The sequence below is a fragment of the Branchiostoma floridae genome, chromosome 9, assembly GCF_000003815.2.
Source record: "Branchiostoma floridae strain S238N-H82 chromosome 9, Bfl_VNyyK, whole genome shotgun sequence".
Classification (NCBI taxonomy): domain Eukaryota; kingdom Metazoa; phylum Chordata; class Leptocardii; order Amphioxiformes; family Branchiostomatidae; genus Branchiostoma; species Branchiostoma floridae.
In genome coordinates, this window is record NC_049987.1 from 15,166,758 (window position 1) to 15,174,658 (window position 7,901).

General features: G+C 41.6%; 1 protein-coding gene across 1 annotated transcript in view; it reads right to left on the reverse strand.

Annotated features, from left to right (window-relative positions):
* The window catches only part of LOC118423282, a 31,748-nt gene extending 23,853 nt beyond the window's left edge, over window positions 1-7,895 (reverse strand). The window contains exon 1 of the mRNA XM_035831373.1: window positions 7,853-7,895. The gene's annotated coding sequence lies outside the window, so the exon portion shown is untranslated. The remainder of the gene's footprint in view (window positions 1-7,852) is intronic.
* Window positions 7,896-7,901: the final 6 nt, after the last annotated feature.

Here is a 7,901-nt window from a genome sequence, read left to right on the forward strand (position 1 = left end):
TATTACCAATATCCACACGAGCTAAAAGCGCAACATGATAAAAGAAACATGTGTAAAACAGCAGTCTCTCATCTTTTCTCAAAATGTGCCAAAGAATAGCGAAGTAAAACATCATACCCATGTTTAAAAGAGTCAATATATTTAGTTCTTTGGACTACGCCGGCGTTGCCCCAAATCAAAACAGTATTTTTCAAATTTTGATTCCCATGTAACAATAAAGAAAAATATTCTCATTCTAAATTGACTCTTTCCCTATCTCCAATACGGAATTAAAGCTATCCCCATATCAATTCTTTGAACTTTCGCATGATGGTGTAAAAAGCCAAATTATGAGGATAAGGCACATCACCCCGTGGTCATAGGGAATTGACCCGATGTTGGGCACAGGAGCCCACAATGTACATTTGGAAATAAGTAGACCCACTTCCTCCCAAATAAATCAATTTTAAGAGGCGTATGTAAATGTGTGGTCAAAGTCCTGAGGGCATACATATCCGTGGCACACCTAACTTGAATTTCATCGATCAGGTCATTGGGGACATGCAATACCGGGGCACTGGTTAGCCTCCATAGCAGGCTTTCTGGGGCCTTTTTTTGGCTCATAATACACTTTTGCTGGCCATTTCTATTTGTACTCGGTCGCTGATTGCTGGCGTTTTCTAATTGCAGGCTAGGCACAGGTCCTGGAGCCCAAAATGTGCGTTTTTCGCTGAAAATAGAACAAAATATCCAAATAGATGTATATATGCAAAGGTGTGAATAATGTCCTGTGAACCTTTATACTAGGTATTTCATACAAAATTCAAAGACATTTGGTTTAAAAACTATATCATAGGAGCCCAAATTTGGTCGGAAAATGTCCAAACAAAAATGATGTGAAAGACCTAGTATATAAAGACATAAAAGAAGTCCGGGGATATTTACACACTGTACAATTATATTACGCAAAATATCAGATCATTTAGCCAAAAAAGAAGGGAATATAGCTGTTAGCTATGTGGGAAGCACACATTTCATCGGGAAGCAGATAACTGATGACATTTATCCTCGATATTTCAAAATTTCAGTAGTGCGATGCATTTAAAGAAGAAGTAGAGAACATAACAGGGCATCAACAAGACACAAAAGGACGACATGAGAACCAGTAGGTTTAGCCTGGAGCAACTATTCACGCGCCACTGGTTGCTATATTATAACATAAATTCTATGTCACTTCCCTGCCCTTTTGTCATACTTGTTGAACAACTGCAATTATGAGAGCACGTATAGTCTATCGCGATATCCATGTTTGGGAATGTCTGACTTCTATTAAACTTTTGTTCTTGGTTAACGTTATCAACGGTCCCCCGTTTTTTCTTCTTCCCAGAAGAGCACCGCCACCAGTGACTTATAATCCGCAGGTGGGATAGAGAGTCGCGATGGCCGGTTTGCTGTGCCCGGTATCGTCGCCAGTGTCTGTGGTGCTGGTTCACGGACGTCGCTACCGATGTTGGCGGTGGCGGTTGTGTCAGAGCGGCGTGCGGGCGGTGTAAGGACGGTCGTGGCTGACGATGGCGCCGATGATGTGGAAGTCTCGGTGTTGGCGGCACTGGTGCGCGAACGTGTATTGCTTTGAGCCTAAGGCTTACGTCACATTTCTAAACCGGGGCCCGACCGCCTGGCAGCTTTTGGGAAGGAAAAATACGATATAAAAGGCATTAAAATACACAAAACGTAAACAGGAGAGTACTGGGGGTGGGGGGTGATTTGTGTTTATTTTTGATATACTTTATATTTCTCGTTTCGTAAAGTAGACCGACGCGGACCCGGTTTGGAAATACAACACTAGAATCAACCGTGTTGATCTAAGATAAGAAAGGGGGCGAAGCGGTAGGGAAAAACAGTCGTCCGAACAAAACGGAGCAGAAAAAACAACGCTCAACCGATCACGAGAAGTAACTACGTATACGAGGAATGAGGGAGTCAGATGGCGGTAAAAGCGAGGGAGGTCGTTTATGGCTAGGGAACGTCCGTACAATTTGCGAGCCAACAGGAATCGTGACTTTTTTTTTCGAGTACTGCTGTACAAGTAGCTCACCGATTGATCTAAACTAAAATGGACGGGACTACGGATTTTTTCTGCGTGGCCCTGGCTGCTACATAGTTCTAATAAGGTGTTGTTTAACATACAGCGGACCCAAGACGACGACCAACAACATAGGCGAGGATTGAGGTAAGATATATACTTTTCCTTTCTTGTTTACAAATCTACGTTTTTGGGGAGATTAAGTTAAGGTTGAGTCCCAGAGTGGCATTGGATTGTTGTCCACTGTGTTGTGGGCATTCTTTTGGGAGGTGGAGCCAATCAAACTTCTTCAACCGTCTTTTACCTCCCCAAACGATGTCAGGTATCCATATTTACACCTGAGATCCCAACAAAAACATTGTAGTTCGCGTTCCGACATTCAAATAATGATGAACATGCCTGTCAGTCTTCTGAGCTACTACTGAAGGCCGTCGGACATTATATTCACTTCGGAGATTTCTGTTTATGGCACACAACCAATCACGGGCATATTTTGAGGCTTTGTTTCCCGCGTTACCGCCTTTGTTGGCACCGCGCGCTGTTGGTTGTCATTGGCTGCAAGTAACTGCACGCCCCTTCCTTGCGGTACATCTAAAGGCTGCTGCCATGGTAACTTCACGTAACACAGCATTTTCTACGCGGATCGGTTTACATACGTCTTGTACTGCGTGGTAGTTCCCAAACCCGACCACTCGCTGCTGAACAAATTGTGGAGAAAGGGGGTTGTTCTGACTGCAAAATTTTAGGGTGCGAAGTGGGTTTGAAATTATGTTGCGCCAAGCAAAATGTGATTTAATAATACGCAACCGGGCATTTCGCAGGCTGAAGTCTTAACATGAAAAATGCCTCCGTCGTCTTTTCTCCTTGTAAGCAGACCGAGAGCACACTGATCGCGAGAAGAAGCGAACGTTGCCGAATTCTCTCGGCTCCCGGCTGTTTCACACACGGTATTTTGTCACCATGCAGTCGTCTTCCAGAGCGTTCCAAATTATGGAAGAAAATGAGCATCTCCTCGTCATTTTTCCATCAGCTTTGTAGGAAGGTAAATAGATTGGGCGTGATAATTTCTCCGCCCACCTCACGGAAAGTCTGAATATGAAAGCGGCGTGTTAACATATTTCTGTGTTCGCAAAATTCCACGGTAGAAATTTGCGTAATGTTTCTGCCGGGATTAAATATTCCGGTCGGCATCGGGAACAAACGCTAACAAATCGTATGCATGAACATAACGCAAAGAAACCAAAGGTTGTGAATCATGGAGACATTCATTATATTTCAGCCATACATAGTATGGTGAAATATATTGTATTCGTAATGTTTCTTTCTTTCTTTCTTTCTTTCTTTCTCCTGTCAAATCTTCAAAGTGATTCATCTCCGCCGTTCCTGGACCGAATGACCTGAAATTCGGCACAGGGGTAGAGTGGGCCAATACCTTGATGCTTTTTTCCCATTTTTTTCATATCTACCTCTAAAATGATTTTATTGAGATTTTTTGGTTAATTTTAGACCAAAACTGTATATTTTGGCCCCTGTACCCTGGTATTACAACCAAATGAGCTGAAATTTGACAGAGATGTGTCTTGATAATGCCCCCATATAAATTCGATAACACTTTTGGTGTACAGCACAACAAAATGCTTATTTTTGCGATTTTTTGACCAATTTTTGACCAAAAAAGGACACTTTTGGCCCCTGTACCCTGGTATTACAACCAAATGAGCTGAAATTTGACAGAGATGTGCCTTGATAATGCCCTGATATAAATTCAATAACACTTTTGGTGTACAGTACAACAAAATGCTTATTTTTGCGATTTTTTGACCAATTTTTGACCAAAAAAGGACACTTTTGGCTCCTGTACCTTGGTATTGCAACCGAATGAGCTGAAATTTGACACAGATGTGCCTTGATATTCCCTTCATATAAATTCAATAACACTTTTGGTGTACAGTGAAACAAAATGCTTATTTTTGCGATTTTTGGCCAATTTTTGACCAAAAAAGGACACTTTTGGCTCCTGTACCCTGGTATTACAATTAAATGACCTGAAATTTGGTATAGATAGGCATTAGATACTTGGTAACAAGATTCAGGTAAAATCTTTGACATAAACAACTTTAAAATGATTAATTTTGGCACTTTTCTGAGGGGAAATTTGTTTTCTTTTGGCCTCCTGACGTGACCTTCCGTGACCCCGCACAGAGCCACACCTGTGCGCGTCAGCCGGAGAGTTAATTGAATCAAAGACCTAGCCAATCAGCGATGAGGAGGCCAAAGGCTAATTAATATTCATAAGCGGGGCCTCATGATCTCGTATATAGCAGTGTTCCCGCCAGGGGGAGCGAAGCCCGCCTAAGGCTCTCGCATTTTACACTATTCAGAAGGCTTTATATTGTATCAGTTCTTAGGGGCATATCTATGATAATCGCAGCAGTCACTTAACTTCTCTTCAGGAGTTTAGCGTAACACTATTTCAGGTCAAACCGTCAAAGGCAACTAAAAACAAACTTTAACGTTACTGAGTTCAACAGTACTTATAACTTGTTATCCGAAGTTGAAACGCTAGCGATGGTATTTTCGCTGCGCTGTTAGCTCTGTGCGACTGTTGTTGACGGTCTTATAACGGTATATTTTGCACCCCTGTACCCTGGTATGAGTAACATTTGGTATAGATAGGCATAAGATAGTTGGTAAAATGATCCAAGTAAAATTTTTGGCATAAAGTACTGTAAAAGGCTTAATTACAGCACTTTTTTTAGGGGAAATTGGTTTTCTTTCGTTCTCCATGCCATGACCTTTCGGACGTTCACCCCACAGAGCCGACATCTGCACCTGCGTCTAGCCGGCAGGAAGAGTTAATTCAATTAATGGTTCAGCCAATCAGCGAAGAGGAAAGCGAAGGCTAATTAATATTCATAAGCGGGACCACACAATACGTTAACTTGAAGACTCAGGCCGTACAGACTTCTCGCCAGGATTTTTTCAAAGCGTCGGACAGAGGTCCGGGGGCCGCCGAATGTCCCAGGCGGGGTCCAGGGGCAGGGCCACTGTGGGGGGGACCCAGGTGGGCGAAGCCCCCCCGGAAGCTCTTGCATTTTAGACTATTGAGAGGGCTTCTTTTATCAGTTTTTTTAGGGCCATATCTACGATAATCGTAGCAGTCACTTACTTCTCTTCAGCAGTTTGACTTATATTTCGGGTCAAAGCTTCAAAGACAACTAAAACCTCATAAACAACAAACTTTACTTAGTTCAACAGTATACAAAAATATTGTACGGGTTGCCATCCTTAGTTGAAGCGCTTATTTATAGCGCTAGTATCTTCGCTGCGCCTTTAGCCGCCGTGCGACTTTTGTTGACGGTCTGATATCCCTACGTCGCCGCCTCGCTGATATTCCCACGGACATGTTTCAAGAAAAATACCCAGCAAAAAACGCTGTTCTGCGTCAAATTCTATTCTATAAAACATGTGGGACTCAGTGTTACAGTCTAAATATTTTGTAGAAGCACCGCTGTAGGAAAGAAGGTCCAAGCAATGTAAAACATCACGTAGCATGAAGTTTGCTGTCAACTGGCACACAGCACATGACTGTTTGAAACTCTAAGTCTAATCAACAGCCGTGTTTGATTGATAGCCGGCGGTCCTTTGATGAAGTCGGCGAAAGGTGCGTTAGTTAGAAAATCTGCGTTTAGTTTTGATACGTAATTATAAGTTAGACAGTGGCGAAAATGATTATTTTCTCATCAATATTTCTCTTCAGAATTATTTGAACTTAATTGTACATCTAAACAATTGGCTTACCTGTGCAATGTTTATATGATTAATGATCAGTGTACTGAAATCATGTGTAACGTATGGCTCCTAGTCAATAGATCAGCATTTTCTCTATAGTGACCACCTGTCTATAGTGGCCACATTTCCTAGTGCTGTTGTTGTTTGACATAAACTTTGAACATTTAAATTGTAAGTAACTTTAAACTGCCAGAGTTTCAGCCCAATAAAACACTCTCAGCGCCAGGGTATGAACAGACTGACCAGACAGACGAAAATAAATCCTCGAACAAGGTTCAATCGTATCTTCCGGGTCTGGCAGGAAGTTGTTAAACTAAAATAAGAATAGGCTCGATGGCTGATTGCATACAAAGTAAAACAGTTTAACAGTTTTACAGCTTGAAGAAAACAAACGCTCCTACAGTACCTGCACCTGCTTGATAATTATTAAATCGTATGCCCTACTTGAATAAAAAAAGTTCACTGCAATAATAAATGTACCCACATCACAAGGAGCTTATACTTTTTTAAACTTACACCTAGTTATCGTACTGAAAATTGTTAATGACATTACATGAAGTCATTCAACAATTTTCAGTCATGATGAAAAGTTTCTGAATGGAAGGTGTGATTATTGTCATTTTCTGAAAAATAGAAGCAAGCTCTGTTTTTACCTGGAATCAATTCACAATACCAGTCCACTTTGGGGGATAATGTACTGTTAAGAGGATGTTCCATTTTTGCGCAGGGGTGATTTGGAACAGTCCAATGTTGCGTGGGAAGGGGTATGGCTGAAATATGCTGTATTTGCTCTTAAGCAAATGTCGGCCTTTCTAGTTTTCCTGTTAAGTCCTCCCCGACCTCAAGCTCGGTCGGTAGACATTTACTTGCCACAAACACGGTTATAAAATACATTAGAACTTATAGAAGTAAACTACATCGTGTGACAAAACAGTCCCGCGATTTGAAGGAAGGGAAATCTTGGCGGAGAGGGCGTTCGGCAATTATAATAACGACGATAAAAGAAGCAACGGATACCCAATCTCAAGTGCATGATTTGCCTCGCAAATTGCGCAAAATTGCGTTTTAGAGGGTTTAAAAATCCAAATTTTCGGCGCTCGCCCCTCCCCCCCGACATATACTCCTAGACGCATTGATCTAAAAAGCTGGCGGGAACGCTGAACAAAAGACAATCGTACCCATAATCGGGCTGATGTCTCAGTTACTTAATCAAAGCAGTTCTACACCCTCACTTTTTTTTGGGCGAAGTGAGAACTAGAAGAAGTCAACCATACAATATTCCTACCAACATTTGTATGTTCGTAAATAATATCTTCAAAATTGAGGTGTCGACAATGTAAGGTAGTTGCTCAAACATTCATAAAAAGGTCTTTTGTACTGTCACACAATATCAGGACGGCTGTATTGATGGAAAAGGTAAGTTTTTTGAACGAATATTTCATCAACCAAGAGAAAATAAGCTAGACCGCAAAATGACATGGGGATACAACTTCACGTAATTACGAATTTAATCCCCGTTGTCCAAATCTCAAACAATCTGGTCATTGCTAAACCTTCCTGTTTTCACGAGTATTATATACATGGCACAAACCATTATAGCATTTTGAAAAACTCAAATCAAATCAGAACAAGTCAAGAGACAGTAGGTTACATACTCGATTATCGTAGAAAAACAGCTACCGCGAAAAAAACGTACATCGTCACGCAGGGACGAGCAGACGACATGCCAAATTACGTACAAGTGCGACAAAGGGAACATATAGATACAGATGCGAACACCCGTCACATCTGACAACTACAATACTTTGTCTCTGGAGGTTACCTTCGTCAAAGAGTAAAGAGGGGTACATCAGGTCCCTAAGAACTCTCGACGGGAATGACTACTTGCACATTGAAAGTAATAAGCGCGAATAGCAAGTGACTAATACTAAATATCAAAAATATAAAGCAGAATAAGAAGATGATTGACTTTTTCACTGCACATTTGATGCTCACCTGCTGTTTACAACTTGTGTTCCAGCACGATGCGTACGTGTCACAGCGA